This window comes from Pleurodeles waltl, chromosome 1_1 (genome assembly GCF_031143425.1).
Source record: "Pleurodeles waltl isolate 20211129_DDA chromosome 1_1, aPleWal1.hap1.20221129, whole genome shotgun sequence".
NCBI lineage: Eukaryota > Metazoa > Chordata > Amphibia > Caudata > Salamandridae > Pleurodeles > Pleurodeles waltl.
The window spans coordinates 740023286-740040787 of record NC_090436.1 but is presented as its reverse complement, the minus strand read 5'-3'; the positions used below and the strand labels follow the sequence as shown (position 1 = coordinate 740040787).

At 43.6% G+C, this 17502-nt stretch overlaps 1 long non-coding RNA gene across 1 annotated transcript; it reads right to left on the bottom strand.

The window, feature by feature from the left end:
• Positions 1–7710: 7710 nt before the first annotated feature.
• Positions 7711–8647, bottom strand: LOC138287133 (uncharacterized). The gene is made up of 2 exons (XR_011202169.1): positions 8293–8647; positions 7711–7913 (listed from the first exon to the last, which is right to left on the bottom strand). It is a non-coding gene; the product is annotated as an uncharacterized lncRNA (long non-coding RNA).
• Between the last annotated feature and the right edge of the window lie 8855 nt (positions 8648–17502).

Below are 17502 nucleotides of genomic sequence, written 5' to 3'. Positions count from 1 at the left end.
TCAGTATGCAGAATCCTTATTGCACTTGTGTTTAGGTACCCCTCCATTATTCAAAATACTAACAGTTTGTTGTCTGTTTTAGGTACACAGAGGGCCAGGAATTGAAGTCGTAAGGTGTCATTCTGGGATTCAAAGTGTCCAGTCATTGTTCCTTCTTTTGGGTGAGTGAGGTGAGATCATTATAATGATCTGTCAGATTTACTGGGACTTAGGGAATTTTATCTCATGCCCATTTCACTCCTGCAAAAGGTAGGTTCCTGACAGGTTGTCAGATGTTTTTTTTCAGGTGGGGCCTCACTTCAGCGTGTTTCCAGTCCTCAGGGAAGGAGGCCACGGTGATGGAGTTATTCAGGCCCTTCTTGAGCTCGTCGCAGATTATTTTGATTCCAAGGTTGAAGATATGAGGGCAAGGGTCCATGGGTGCTCCACAAGTTCACAGAGTTCATAATGGAGCTAGTGCCTTGCATGGTAAGGAGTTCCTAAAGGGTGAGAAGGTGTTTGGGGTTTTTGTTCTTTGGTGTGAGCTGGTTGATGCCGTCTGCAGCAGAGGGTTGCCGTTCAAAGTTTTCATAGATGGTTGAGATCTTGTGGTGGAAGAAGGCCGCAAGGTTGTTGTACAGTTCCTGGGAGGGAGTGATGACATTCTTGGTGGCTGCCGGAATGGTGAACTCCTTCACAATGATGTAGCATTCTTTGCTGTGGTTTGCGCTGGCTTTGATGTGGTCTGCTATTGTGTTCTTTTTGGTTTCTTTCAAGAGGCGGTGGTACTGGTTGAAAGCAGTCCTAAAGGTGGTGCAGTCTTTTTTTGCTGATGCGCCACTTCCTTTCAAGTTGTCGCAAGTTCAAGTTGCATTTGGTGGAGTGCAGTTCCTCAGTGAATCAGCTTGCTCTTTTGCTTTGCTCTTTGACCTTGGCTGCCTTGGTGGGGGTGATGACATTGGCACATATTGGGATCCACTGGGAGAAGCTCCTTGCTGCTTGCTCAGGGTTGTGTGTAGAGTCTGAGAGGTGGGAGCAGAGAGTGTCATTCCACTAGTCTTCTGATATCTTTTTTCAGTTTCTTTCTGTGGATCTGGAGGGCATGGTGCCACGGCAGGTCCTAAGATGGTGAAATGTACGCTGCTATGGTTAGATCAGGTGAGTGGCGTGGTGTTGTTGACCCTTACTCTGTCACTGGAGGTGAAGATGGGTTTGAACGTGAATCCTGTGATCTGGGTAGGGTCGTTGAAGAGCTGATTTAGGCCGATGTTGCTCATGCTTTCCAGAAGGCGGTTACTAGGGTAATCGAGGTGCAAGTTGAGATCCCCTAGTAATATGTAGAGTTTGGAGTCAATTGCGTGCAGGCGATGAGTTCCAGGATGGCGTTGCAGAAGCTGGGACGTGGTCCTGGTCGTTTGTAGGCAAGAGTACCTCTGATGGTGCTTTTTCCGTGTGTGTGGGGTAGGAAGTTGAGGTGTTCAATTACAGGTGTCGGGTCATCAGGGGATGTCGTGCAGGGGTTGGCACCCCTGTAAATGATGGTGATTCAACCTCCATGCTTGTTGGTTTAGTCCTGATGTGTTATTTTGTGTAGTGAATCCAATTTAGCTTTTATTAGGACTCAGGAGAGTAGCTTAGCCTTTGGCTTGCAGGCCTATGCCCCTGTGACCTAGTGACTTTTAACCTAGTTAGCTTGCTCTGTCTTAGTCCATTTATTTTATTATTTCTTTTAAGATGGCTGTCATTGTTTATAGTGAGAGAAATGTTTTGATTTGCATTATCAGTGCCACTCTGTGAAGATGTCACTATCAATTTCATAATCAAGTGATGTACATAGGTATTCCGATCATGTCTCTTTTTCACTTACATGTGACAAGAACATAATGCACACTTGTTGGGGATTGTTTACATGATTGCGCCACAAATGTACCTCCTTATCGATTGCTTTGGAACATACCTGTGTCAGGGGTCCTACAAGATCTGTATAAATACATCTCACACAAACAAGGTTATCAGAGGGATTCCTTCCAGAAGCCATCTACGCCATCTATGCTGCATGTCACCTTGCTGCAGAACTCAGCCTTTGTGTCACCACGGAGTCTGTCCCAGAGACCTCATTCCAAGGTAACAAGGGCTGAGGGGCGCTCCTCATGAACATGGTACTAGGAGAATAGGTTTATCATACCTAGCTTGCATGAGGTTAGGGATTAGGTTCTCTATGCTAGGGATTTTACATTTATGTTTATTGCAAGATGGTGGGGGTCTTTGTATTCACAACTCTCATCTTCACAATTATACTACTTTTATTGTTCATTATCCTAATCATTGCAGCTCATGCATTTTACCGTAGATTAGTCTTTTCAATAAACCTATTGAAAATGTTTCTGCATCTCCTTCATTGCCTGTGTATGACTCAGACTTATTACTAATGTGAGAAAAGGGTAACTTCCATTCCACCACGACTCCCCTGAGATGTCACAATCTAGAGTCCATGCGTAAGGCTGCCAGAAATCACCTTTTACGGTTTAGGTTTTTGGTGAGATACTGCTTATGAGCCAGGAGGGCTGGGCAGATAGTTTGGACTTGTTGTATGAGTTACCCAGTCACCTACAAACAAAAGTGCTGTCATCCCTGAACCAGCAGTCTTCCCCATGAGTGAGAGTCCAACTACAACACTTGTAATGTTTGAGGAATGGCAGTGGTGATGTCTAGTGCAGAGTAGGGGTTTACCTAGGTTTTTGTGAGAAAGATGGCATCTGGGATGAGGGAGGAGATTGTGTCTCAGACCTCGGTGGCATGTTTATTGTGTGAATGTGCATTGAGTAGGATGCTGTACTATGGTGTTCTCGGTCGATGTGGTGGGTGTGACCACATTTGCGGTGTCGCTTGTGTCGTTGTGCTTCGGTGCTGAAGGTGAGGCGGCAGTGTCAGCAGGAGAACAGTCCTCTGGTAGTTCACAGGGATGTGCAGCAGCGGTGGTTGTTGGTGCATTCAGGGCTCTGAAGTCAGAGGCAATGTATCTCTGTGTGGTGGAAGAGTCAGGGGGCCTGGCACTGAGCATGGTCCAGGCATGGACTGGCGCAGATGGGGTTTGCCCTTGGCGTGCCTTCAGCACATCAGCAGCAGGGACCCTGCATGTCCACACTGTGACCTTCATTAAGTAGGTCCTGGGAAGAGGAAGGGCTGCTGGGAAGCGGTGAGCAGGGCTAGGTGAAAAGTGAGATAATGGGTGGCAGGCAGTGGGGAAAAAAGTGAAAAAAAAGGCAAAAAGTAGAAGAAAGAACTCAGAAAAATGGGGAGGGAGGAGGCAAAAGCAAGGCAAAAAGAAGGAGAATGTATTTAGAAACATGGGGAAAAGGAAGGCATAAGCAGTAAACATGAGGCAAAAATGAAAAGCATTCAGAAAAAGGGGGTGAAATAAAGGAGAAAGCAGTACAAATGAGGCAAAATGAAGGAGAAAGCACTCAGATAAATCGGGGAAAGAAAGGAGGAAGCAACGAAATGAGGCAAAAAGCAGGAGAAAGCACTGAGAAACATTGGGGAAAGGAAGGAGAAAGCACTATAAAGGAGGTCCAAATGAAGGAGAAGCACTCAGAAAAATGGGGCGAAAGGAAGTAGAAAGCAGTAAAAATGCAGCAAAAAGGAGGGGAAGCATTCAGAAAAAGAGGAGGAGCAGAAGGGAAATCAGTAAAAACTAGGCAAAAAGAAGGAGAAAGCACTCAGAGAAACAGGGGGAAAGGAAGAAGAAAGCAGTAAAACGAGACAGAAAGCAGGAGACAGTGATGCAGCAGCAGGGGAGAGCTGGGTCTGGATATCCCAGCAAGACCAAGTCTTAAATGTCTCTCTCTCTCGAGCACAGCCTACAGGCACAAACTCTGCAGGCTGGAAACTTGCAAGGCAAGGCAACTACTCTCTTCCTTTATGCTTGTGCACAGTGCAGCCACTTGCAATGTGCACAAAGAGAAAGAGCATGTTGCACATGACCAATGACTGTGTGCCTTAAAAACAAAGCCACACGGTGACGGGCCACATTCTTCAATTCTCCCACCCCCCCACTGACTTGAGAGTGTGGGGACAAACCATGACAGTGAACCAATCCACACTTTGCTCTCATGCTGTTTTATAGTAGCAGCATAAGACCAGCCCCAGGATTGGCTAGGACAGAAAACACAGAGTTCCAGAGTAAACTAGGGACTGCGGTGAGAACCCCTCGGATCCCCTATTACAAGGGAGGTTTGATAGGCTTAAAATGTACATGTCAAGCGGGCCTCAGTAAGAGTCCTGTTCAACATGACATCCACACATGCACAGTGCTTATTACCTTATTAACTCTGACTGTAATAAGCACCCATATAAGGTGTGAAAAGGTCCTCTATTACAGAACAATAGAGTGATCCATACTGGTAAAAAGGCTTTGAGGAGTAATCACTGACAATAAAAGTGGGATAGAATATATGAGAGTGGCAGTGCGAAACAATATCAAAAAGGTCCAAAGATAAGACCTGGCATATGCCAAGAAAAGGCTGCGGTGGTAGAAGCTTTTCAACAGATGAGCCCTTTCAGGTATTCTTCTCTTGTCCCAGTTGTGGTTAATGCAATCCCAGATTAGCAAGAGGAAGTGGTGACTCATTTACAAATAGAAGAACATAAAAAGAGACTAGGCGCTCTGATGAGTCGAGCTTGACTCCATCCCTTTTGGACAAAGGCTTCTTGGGTAGGTTGAAAGCAAGATAATCAGTACTTACAGTAAGTATTAGTAATGCTGATAAAGTGGGATGTCCTCTTGCAAGGGTTTGGTCCTGAAAATGTCACAGACTACTGCAGTGGGTAAAATGCCACCACCCCACTAGCTCTTTAAGGAACACCCCTACACATCAGACCTTAGTAGAGACCAGAAGAGAAGAAGAGGCAGTGTACTTGTTGTCTGCTGTCTGTGGCCTGCCTCTGAAAAAGACCAGTTCTTCACTTTTACCGAGGGACTAGAAGAGCTCTCCTATTCAATATTATTCCAATCCCTCTTAGTAAAGCTGTTTTTGCTAATCAGAGGTTTTTGATGTCCTAGATCTAATGAGGAAGACAGGGTCCTAGATTGAACTGGGAGTACCTTACAATTCTATACGATAAAGATGGGTTTGCGAATCCTGAAATGGAGAAGGTAAGAAAATGGGTCATTAGTTGTGTGGCCTGCAAATTAAATGGGTCCAAATTTGTCCTCCACTGGGAACCAAACACCTCATTGCAGCACTTGACTCTCTCAGAGTAGTGAAGCAGAGCACCCCAAGGCCTACTTAAGGGAGGTGGTGGGGGCTAGCAATCACCATTCACAGATACACAGTAATAACCCTCAATAATGATTGTCCTGTTTATGCCTGTTCTTTTGAAAAAAAGGCAAAAGTATATCTATTACACACACATTACTATACAGTAATTTACAAATATACATAAGTGGATGGAAATGCTTCTTGGTGGCGTGTAATCACTCCTGCCACTCCCAAAGGGATGTATAGATCAGGAAACCAACAAACCACACGTCAAAATATTAACTTGTATGAAAATGCATTAATTGCATATAGGTTTGAATGAACACCCTTAAGATGATCTATAAACTATATATACATTTGAACATGAGTGGTTGCCAGTGTCATTATTTCATTAAAGCATTGACCAGTGGTAATTCCTATGTATGTCTTAGTGAGATGTGTACTCAGCATAACTTGTAGTGTGAATAATGCAAATTAAACACAGCCCCAGAAGAGGGTCACATAATTGCTGCACTGCAATTAAAGGCTCTCACCCCTAGAGAGTGTTGCTCTTTAAACATAATCCCAAGAGGGCATCACACGTATAATCACAACTCATCTGTGTAATTACAGCCTTTCAACCCTAGAGGGTGTCTGTGAAACATGAACACCTTATTTTGACCAGCTTCAGGCCACAAATCCTGCAAACATAGTCATTGCCCCTAGAGGGCATCACACTCCCAGCTGCAGAGTTCATGCTCCGGCTCGGGGAGTGCTTGAACACACTGGGAAACCCTTATCAGTGACCGATCTAACTTTGGTTGGGGACCCTGGTAACATTTGGGTGGAGGCTCTAGCAGCTCCCCCACACTTTGGGAATCCTTTAGTGATGACCCCATTGTCCTGGGGTACCACAGATCCAAAAGAAGTGATTTTAATGAAAAAATGCAGGCAAGTCCCACAGGGACTAAAGTACTGTTTATTGCTCCTTTTATAGGGGAGGCCTTTGTTTCTGCAGCTGGAGAGAAGAGTAATTAACCCAGCCAGGAGGGCCTGTGCTCTGCTCAAGAGCTGAGCCAGAGAAATATGACGTTCTTGGATGACCCATAAGTTGAGCAGATATGTCTTTGGACCTTGCAGAATTCTTCTTTCCACACAGGTTACACTGTACCGCGTGGTGTGCACATGAACAATCCCAACATGCAGGAAAAGTTATGGGCTAACAGTGATGTCGATCTAAAAGATGTTATTACCACCATGTGTGAATTTGAGTTATGCTGAAAATGTGAGAAATCACAATGCAAATCAGAATGAGGCAATTTGTAAAAGAAAAGGAAAAAGACTGTGGGGAAAGGGAAAGGTACAATAGGGAAGGAAAGTTGAAGAGACTGTAAGTAAGGATATGGACACTACTGATGTGAAGGGCTACAGATGTGATGGCATTGAACATGTTGCGAATAATAGGAAATATCCTTTAGCGCCGAGAGCTCACTCTGCGCTGAAAAATCGGCATGAACAGCACTATGCGGCACACCAGAGAGCGCTGCAGCTCGAGTGGATTTTGGAGCTACTGAAGTAGATTTTCTACTTCAGTGGGAGCTTTCTCACTGTGAATGGTCGTACTAGGAAAATCTTGCTGGGTGCCGGCCTAGTGCCCAAAAATCATGCTAGGAGCATGCCAATTCTTTCTACCCCTCACCAGCTTACTCTAGGTGAGCCACAAGTGAGAAAAAACAACACCATGTGTCGGTTGGCAGAATTTGGGCAGATCTCTGTGTTACAAGCCAGCTGAGCAGAATTTCTTGCTCACTTCTATTTGTGAAATTAAAATTGAAGAGTTGTAGATTAACATTGTGGCATACTCTGGATCCCTATCTATGCGAGCTGGTGAGAGTTTGTAGAGAATAATTTATAAATTTACTAGGTGACTTCTTAGAACCTCCGAATATTAAAGTTTTAAGAATGCCAATTTGAAGCTCAAAGAAGAAAGGCTCTGGGTAAGATGAATATTGCTGAAAAGGGCCATCAGTTTTAGGTTAGGTTGGTCAAGCTTCCTTAAACATTGTATTAAATCCCAGTAGTCCTAAACAAGTATTGGCGGTGGGCAAAACTAATGAGAGCGATTTCACATCATATAGTTTTAAAACCTATTCCAGTATAAGTAGTCCACAAGGCTACTACTGTTCAGTAATAAGCAGAGATTAATTGGAATCGAAATTAAAGAATTGAAGAGGCTGTGAGATACAAGCATTATTGAAGTCATAGAATCGACTGAGCAGGTTGCCCCACTGGTCATAGCAAGGTGTAATTCGGGAATATTGAGCACAAAATAGTGAATGATCAAAATATTATGACAAAATATTGAAAGTTAAGTTTGTATACAATTCTATACATAACTCCCCATATATGCATCCTGGTGATATATATTCTACTGAGATGGGTTTGTCTTGGTTATTGTTTTAGGAAGGTAAAAGAAAGGACTCAACCACTGTTGACGGTATCTGGATGTTCATTTATTGGAGTCCGGAATGCAAAGGAAAGCTTTAATTAATCTGTTTCGTGTTTCACTGTCCTTCTTTATTATTTTGTTTTTTGTTCATGTTTCTGAATTTGTTCTTGGTGTAATCCTGGCCTCTTCTTCCTCTACATGTTGTTTTCTGGGACTTCCTCCATGACAACTTCCTCCAACGCCGTCTGGGCCCCAAGAAATAAATAGATCCAAAAGGAAAAGGGTAAGTAGACTCTATTTTCTTTTATATTTTTGTTATTTATTTTTAAAGGGGTGGGGAAAGGGGGATAAAGAAAGACTGGAGAGAAAAGAAAACAAAAAAACAACCTGTGTAGAAAAAGGAAAGTTTAGTCTCCTCTTGTGCCAGTGAGGATAGTGTTCACCCCAGATGATGGTGCTTCAGTGGTGAGTTCTTTTATTTAGAACAAGTGACAATGTGGAGCCCAGAAACACTGGTAACCTCTTGCTTTAGTTTATTTCTGTTCCTCCCCCTTCCCTCAGTCTATCCTCCCCTCCTCCCCACCTCCACCAGTACCCTTTAGGATTTTGTATGCAGGCACGTACCTGCATGAGCCACGTCCCTCCAGGGACTTGGCTGGTTCTTTTGCCTTCCCTTGCACGGGGTGTTTCTTCCTTCATGTTGTTCCGCTCACTCGGCCCTCCTCCGTCATGCTTGTCTCTTCCTGGAATGGTCGGCGTCCTTGGCATTCCCGTCTTCCGGTCGTCCTCCTCTCTAATCTCTCTTTCCTTCTCCTGTTCTTCTGTGTCTTCATTCTTACAGCCCGTTCCGTCACGCTCTCCTCCCGGATATCTGGGTTCGCGAGGAGAGCCCGGCCCCTTTTGCTCTTCAAAGTGCCCCCGGGGTACGAAGGTGTCGGCCCTGTTTCCGTATCACGGGCAAGGGTTTTTGCGACCCTGTTACATCTGCATACCTAGATTTGAAGTTAAGAATAGTGAATCCCCACCTGCCTATGAAGACTTAGCTGTTCAATATTTTGACCCTCGATAATTAGACCATGATATTGTGACCTTTTGAAACTTTGCACTTCATATTTGCTACCACAATCTCATAGGAAGATGTGCGTATTAAAACATGTTTGTGTGTGGCATAAATAAAAGTCACTTATTTATAGATTTATTTCTAAAATCAACAAATTACTTGCAGCAACTACAGGGCATATGCTGCTTCTGGTTGCCCAGACACCATCAGCGTACCTTCAGGTAATTGTTCATTGGAAGTGTAGGAGTTTAACCACATTCATTGCTCCGTTTGGGGTATTCTATTTCAGAAAGATGTATTTTGGACTTGCTTCGACAACCACCATATTTCAAAGATTAATATAGGGCGTGTTAAAGGGTTTAAGAAATCTTCACAGTTCCCTGATATATTGATTATGAGAATGAACAAGGAGGAGCATGAAAGTACATTTAAGAAGGTATTGAAGGTTTTGGAGGATAAAGGATTAACTGTTGACCATAGCAAGTGCAAATTTGATGTACCATCACTTACCTGGATCATGAAGCCTGCAAAGGAATTATGCTCAAGAGATAATTGTTAGGTGAAGTGATGATTTGCGATGATTGCAGAGTTTTACTCAAAATTTGGTTTAACTACCATAAAGAACATACAGAAAGGAATCTCTGATGCAAAACCCTTCCATTTGTTCAACCCAAGAACTATAAGTGCCAATTCAACAGATACCAGTAGGGTTTGGTGCTGTTCTAAATGAGGTTGGAGTGATGACTGTGAAGTGATGGCAGCCTGTCTCTCACTCATTTACACTAACCGTGAGGCATTACTTAGTCTTAGAAAGGAAAACTTTACGGTGGATATGACCAGTTCAATACGTCAGGCCATTTGTGTGGGGGTACCAATTTTCATTTGAAAATATATCGCGCACCCCTTATAAGTGTTTTGCCCACTGAAGAGGGGTTTGGCGCCCTCAGCAAAAGCAACATTGCCCCAAGACAACCTTGACAAAGACATCACCAACTTCAACAACTGGATTAAGAACTGTGGAGACTTCTTCACACTAGTCAACCCTCAACAAGCAAAGAAGATCCAACAAACACACCAACTGATACACAAAGGACGTCCGAGATACCAAAAGATACAGCAAACAATTAAATAGGACATGTTGAGTCAGCCACAAAATCATCAATAGAACCGCCTACAAGGATGCAATCAGACGCTACCACCAGCAACTAAGAGACACTAATAAAAGAGTGCTATTAGAATGCAATTCAACCCCTGAAAGGAGATCTTCTTGATCATCAAGTGCTTCACCTCACCAGCAGCCACCATCAACAAAATCACCCTCTCCCAAACTCTCCACGATGACCTGTCAAGATTCTTCCATAGCAAAATCACAAAAATCCACATAAACTTCGAATACCAACCTAACTCTAATGAGCTTATCGCCAATCTACCCACCACCAACTAAGACGGCTACCTGACAAAATGGACAAAACTCAACAGAGATAACACAGCAACAACCATGCCAACTATCCACTCAAAGGCCCTACTGATACATGCCTCCACCACATCTACTACCTGAGATCACATCATCAACACCTCCATCACCACCGCTAGTTCCCTGGTGACGCCCTCCTCTAGGAACCATCAGCCAACCCAAACCAACTCAGCATCTTCTGACCCATTTCCCTGCTTTTCTACTCAACCAAGGTGATTGAGAAAGTCATCAACAAACAACTCTAAATCCACCTCAACCCTCACCACCCAGTAGACAACATCCAATTCAGATTTAGAAAGAACCACAGCACTTATTGCAGCCCACATTCTGCTTGACCTCTCCATAGCCTTTGACACTGTCTCCCACAACACTCTCATCAGAAGACTCTACAAGATTTGCATCCAAGAACCTGCATTCAACTGGATCTGCTCCTTCCTCACAGGAAGAACCAAAGGGTCAGATTGCCAACCTTAACATCAGAGGCCAATTATCTGATCTTTGAAGCTCCCAAGGATCATCCCTTAGCTCCACCCTGTTCAATGTCTACATCACACCCCACCAACATTATCGGATCCCAAAGCAGCACCATCAGTTCCTACACTGACGACACCCAACTCATCCTCTCCATGATGGATAGAAAAGCCACCATGAAAACCATATTCTCCAACTACATGACCATGGAAGTGGACTGGATGTATACCAAATGCTGGAATCTGAAGTTGGCAAGACACAAGTATTTGATTTCGGAAACAAGACCTCCCAATGGAAATCCGCCAGGTGGCTAATAGTGCTAGGACCAACACCAACACCAAGCAAACACGCAAGGAACCTGGGGATCATACGAACTGACAAGCCCAACATGACAGCACTAGTCAGTGCAGTAAGCTCCTCCTGTTCCCACATTCTTCACATGCTATGAAAGATGATTGTTTGGCTGCCACAGAACACCAGAAGGACATCATGCAGGCACTCATTGCTGGCATGCTGAGCTACAGCAATGCTGTCTATGTAGGTATCTCCAGACAACTCATACAAAGGCTCCGGCCCGTTTAGAACACCACAGCAAGATTCATACTTGACCTCCATCTCCACACCCATTTCACACCACACCTCAAGGAGCTTCACTAACTCCCTATTGAGATGCACAGCCAATTAAACTCTTCGCATACATATACAAAGCCTTACACAACACTGGATCAGCATACATCAACAACTGCAATCACTTTCACAAGCCTACCAGACACCTACACACTGCCTCACTTTCTCTCTCACAATCAATCCCTTGCATCACCAAAACCAGAAGATGAGGTTGCTTAGTCTCCTATATCATCCTGAATACCTTGAACAACCTCCCTCAACAAATCAGAACCTGCTCCTCACTTCTTGTGTTCTGCAGGAGGCTAAAGACTTGACTGTTTGAACAACATCATGAGGACCACTTGCCAGGACACCTGCTCAAGTATCTGGATACCTTCACCAGTGATTAGTGCACTACACAAATCAGAATTGCATAACCTAACAATTTCACAAGTATGTGCCAGGAGAAAACAGTAACTTAGTGGATAGTCTTAGCAGACTTCCATTACCTATCAAGGAATGCCCAGTAGATACTTGGGAGGAATTTCAAATGTCCTGGGTGGATAAAAGTGAATTGAGTCATGTGTGGAAACATGAGTGTGTGGGCAAATATGAGATAAAATATTGATTTGCATCAATTATCAAAAACCTTGAAGTAAGGATGACTAGAAAAAAATGGGAAAATCCAAGCGTATTCTGAGACGTGAGAAGTGGAATGTCTGAGGAGTTTGAGTTAGTTTTAAAGAGGGTTAGAATAGTGCCTCTCTGAAGTGTCAAGTCAAGCATCTTCAAACTGCGTAATGAAGATTGTCTCTGAATTGTTATGGGATAGAGAAGGATTAAAGAGACATTTTGATGGCCTGGAATAGTAATTAAGAGTTCTGAGCAGAACTGTTTTCAATGCTGCAATTCTGGTAAGTATCAGGCTACATTTACATCCTCTTTATGCCTAACTGAATTTCCTATGTTACCTCGGAAAACAGTAGTGGTAGATTTACCGAAAGATAATGGATGTAGGTTATTTAGAGCTTTGGTAGGTATGTTTTCGAAGTGGTTTGAGGTAGAAATCGTGATAAAGATTCTGTAGATGTTTTGTAACTTTTGGGTAATGTGTTTACCAGAGAAGTACTGCCAGAGAAAATCGTTTCTGACAATGAGGCACAATTCAACTCTTATTTATTATGAGTTTCTTCAAAAGGAATGGCGTAGCTCTTCAAATTACATCTGTTTATCTTCCTACCGGTGAATGCACAGTACAAAGTTCCAACCATTTGCTAAAGAGTGTTATTCAACTTGCAAAGGCTAACTGTGTGGATTGAATCTTAGAGGTCAAAAAATTATTTGGAGTTACAGAGAGACACCCACTTTGACTGGTTACATTTCTTTTATAATTATGATAGGAAGAGAACCTTTCACTAAGAATAATTAGAACATTGGAACAAACCAATGTTTGCCTACGGCTCGGGCCTTTAACGCAGGAGTTGGCCTTTAATAGCCGGTAGAGCCCGCTACGGCAGGTTCTAAGGCTATATGATAGATGGAAAACTGACAATAAAATTGAACAGCGGTCACTGTAAGTGATGTACGGAATTATCTTGAAAGTGCACAGTGTGTATAACAATTCTTAGGATTAAAGGCACATGGTTAAATAATCTGTTTTAGTTGTGGCCCAGCCAGTTTGGGTTGATAGGTGGAGCAGTCTTACCAAAGATGGTGGCAAATATATAGGACCATTTCAGGTCATTGAGTTCTTAAAACAAGAAATTTGAGTTCTGGTGAAGGTTGGATTATATGATATTTTGCTTTGGTTAGAGCTTGGTTGGATGTTTTTAATTATTCCTGAGAAAACTGGAGGTGAATAAGCTGTGTCTAATGTGTCTCTAACTGATAATAGAGCAACTACCTGTCCTTTTCTAGTATTTCTAAGGTTGAGGAATGAATGGCCATATTGGAAATTCTATCAAGGTGTGAATGCCAAATGGCACGGCTGTACTTCCAGTGGTTTTTGGTCTCTGCTAGAGTGTGGATGGTGCTGTATCCCCACAGAGAAATAAGCATGAGAGCAACGTGGTACGGCAGGAAAAAGTTTAAGGTTTTGTGACAGAATTTCTATTGTAGGAGTAAAACTTTAATGTTTTGTTTACTTTGTTAGTTTGCTCTTGGACCTCTTAACCTCATGGTATTTCACTCAGAATCCCGAGGCGAGCGAACAGTCAGTTGGAACGAGGCCAGTTGGCTGAACGCAGTCACTATAACTGTAGTCACGTTTGAGAATAAAGCTCACTTGGAATCATAGGGCTATATTTACAGAAAACTTGCACATCAGTACTGATGCACCAGTTTTCTTGTGTCGCCCCTGCCTCACCAAGTGACACCATGTGTGTGCCATATTTATAATACAGCGCACCATAGCACTCATTAGGCCAATATCATCATAATTTTTTACGCTATTGTGGCACTTTGCTCCACTAGCGTTTAACGCCTGCTCTGATCAGGCGTTAAAAATTACACCAAAAATGGTGCAGTAAAAACTTGTAAATTTCACTGCACCATTTTTTCAGTCCTCCTAATGCTGGAATGCCCCTCTTGCATACATTATGCCTGATGTAGTCATAATGTGGCACAAGGGGTCGCAAAGTGGAGCAATTCATGCATTGCGCTACTTTGTAAATATGGTGCAGCGAAAATTGCCTCCTTCAGCCATATTAGTGTAAAAAAAAATGACACTAGTGTGGCGCAAGGAGGCACTAGGGCCTTGTAAATCTGGCCCACACTGTCTTGACTCCAGCCTTTACTTACCTTGGTCTTTAATGCTTACTTATTCTTCTGAGACACTAAAACTGTGAAAATGGATTTTACAAATATTATAGATGGGGTAGAATGTTCTGCTAGTCCTTCAGAGGAAAAACATGTGGATGTAACTTTATTTCATAATCTTTTGAGCACAAAGCAAGAATCAAAAATGAAACCCTGGTTTTGAACTGTTTCAGTTGTTGGGGATTTTAGGGGACCGACAACCAGCTGTCCAGAGATCAGATGGACCTCCAAAAGCATATTTCTCCTTTTTATTAGAATCCAGTTGAAGATAATGTAGTGCTTCCATTGCAGCAGAAGCAGAGATACCGTTTTTTAAGTTATCCTGAATAGTTAAAGTACTGTCATTCATCATTATTAGCAATCAACATGTTTGTTTACTTTTGTATCTACAAGTCCCCTTGCAAATTGAGGAGATACGATTTCTAAAAAGGTTTTGACCTGTTTCAAAGAGAGAAGAAATTCTGATGGATTGAAACTCGCCCAAGCTGTAATGTATTAGGCATTCAGATGTAAACTGCTTCGGTGTGCTTGAAATTGCCTAAAAAGCAGAAACAAATCTTATAAATATCATATAATGTTTTGTTGTGTGGCAGAAACCATCCAATCTGATCAGGATCTGACGGGAGTGGAAAAATTGGGAGTAGACAACAGAATGTTATTTGAGGGTGGTGTTATTATATTATGCATATTACACAACAAATCACACAGATTTTCCAGAATTCAGATCTATCTTTAGCTACAAATTAAATATAAGTAAACAGAATGGATGACAAAAGGCCTAGTTGCGGACAAAGAAGGGGAGGGTCAAACCTCCATGGGGAAAGGGATGCATGGAGACCCCCCCAGTCCTCTTTTGTGGGAGCAAGATTCGACAGCTAGGAAACCAGATCACCAGCAGCATTGACTCTATTTATTATTACACTTGCGTTCTAAAGACCTTAGATGCTGATTAATCGCAATGTTCTACTCTGTGCCTTTCACACAGGGGAAAATGGATATCATAAAATACATCTACTCTGCTGCCTGACTTCCTGTGCCACATACAATAACTACATACACCTTTAAACAACAATGAGCTTATCTTATATATGGGGAGTAGGGCACCAAAAAGTACAGATGGGAACATTCAATAAACAGTAGTTTGATAAAGTTCAAATCTTAGCCAAACTCTACAGGTATTACAGAGCAGCCCGGCTGCATTACATAGGCAAATGGTTACAAGTGCACAACTCTAATGTATGGGTCCAAATGGATCAGAGGAACTTACATCTACACCATTTGAACACAACCTAATCATCCTTCATCCAAAAACAACCAGAGATGCTACTGTCCTTCACAATGCCTCACACCCTCATGCAGAAAAACATCAGGGGGGTCATTACGACCTCGGCGGTCTTTTGAAAAGACCGCCGAGGCCGCGGGAGACAGAATACCGCCATTGCCAGCGGTATTCCTGTCTCCCTATTATGACATTTCCGCTGGGCCAGCGGAAATGTCACATCAACATTGCAGCCGGCTCGTAATAGAGCCGGCGGCAATGCTGATGTGCAGCGGGTGCAGTAGCACCCGTCGCGCATTTCACTGCCCGAAATTCGGGCAGTGAAATGCACGACGGGGCTATGCCTGGGGGCCCCTGCACTGCCCATGCCAAGTGCATGGGCAGTGCAGGGGCCCCCAGGGGCACCCCAAGTCCCCTTACTGCTGGGCTATCAATGGTGGTGTGTACCGCCACGGACAGGCCGGCGGTCGGGGACTCATAATCCCCAGGGCAGCGGTGCTTGCACCGCTGCCCTGGGGATTATGACCGCCAGGCGGAATCCTGGTGGGAAAATGGAGGGGCCGGCGGTATGGCCGTGGCAATTCCGCCACGGTCATAATTGCTGGCGGCACACCGCCAGCCTATTGGCAGTGTTACCGCCAACATACCGCCGGCCGCCAGGGTCGTAATGACCCCCCAGGTATTTAGAGCAGGTAGTTACCAGTATAATTTTGAAACTGTTCTCTGTCTCATAGCTTCTATCACATAAACTTAGGGGTAATTTAGACCATGTTGGGTGGCCCTCCAGGTGAGCAGGGGCTATAGCCTCTGCTCCCTTGGCAAAGGACCACCATTTTTAAAGATCCCTGCAAAGCAAGAGGGGCTCTCCATATCTGAAGTAGAGCCTTCCCTGTGATCGCTCCACTGAACGCAATGAAGGTTTTCTGAACTTCCACTATGTTAGATGTGCCTTCTGGGTAATGTTTTTTTGTATTCTTGAAAACTCCAAGGGTGAGAATGTGTTTCTTGAAAATAAAACATTATTGGCCCTGATGCACAGAGAGCTTTCTCTGCGTGAGGTGGTCGTTGCACATTTCTCTACCCAAGACTGCCATGCCTTTCATGGCAGTCTTGTCATGTCACAGGTTGGCACGAAAGAGTGGCCGTCACCCTGTCCTAATTAGGTTCTAAGAACTGTCATTTTGTCCTGATGACCTTGTGTTAGACGGGCATTTAGGTCAAATGAGAGGTTTTGCCAGTGGAAATAGAGTCCTTTTCTCTGGTGAAATGCAGGTTTGGCAGGATGGGACCAACACGTATAATAATGATGCTTCCTCTCCCCCAACTCTAAGTGAGGACCATTGAATTTCCATCAGTTAAAGGACACTCTCAAGTTGACTGTTGGAGTCAAAGATGCTTAAATATGTTTCACAGTTTCTGGAAAGCCGGAATGTATTACAATTCGAAGACCTAGTACAGAACGATAATTGTTAAATGCATCCATAAATCAGACATTATTGTCTGTCTTTGGCACAAGCATAAGGGATAGGTCACAGGCATCCTTCAAGCATTATGGTTGCTTTGCTTAGTCCAAATCAAAAAAGGAATATAGCCAGACACTTTAAGCATCTTTTAGAGTTTGGCAGTGCTTAATTTGTGCTTGTTGTTCCTGGAGCTCAGCACCGGCACTTATTTTTGAGGGCCGGGGCTAATTCTTTTGCCTCAAGCATTTGCTGCGAGCAAAAGACACATATGGGAAAGACGGAGGAAGAGAAAAGCGAAAAAACGTCACAAAGTTAGAAAGCAGCGATAGTGAGCTGGAGAGGCAGGTAGTGGCTGTAAATAGATTAAAGAGGCCCGAGATGGCTTCAGGATTACACTGCGTCCGCATTGTGTGCTCGCACATTTAATTGCAGCAGCCGCGTGTTTCAGAGGAGAGCTTTGAGCACCGGCACGTTTTTAATTTACAAATTAAGCACTGGAGTTTGGAAGACGGAGGCCAATGCTATAAATTGTCGCGACTTCCTCCCCACCAAACCAGCTGTTCCTCCACCGCACTTTGAGATGATTTAGCCACTTTTCCAATGACAAACCCTCAGCTGTCATTCTCCAATCGTAAACCCATAAAGACCTTCCAACAGACCAGTG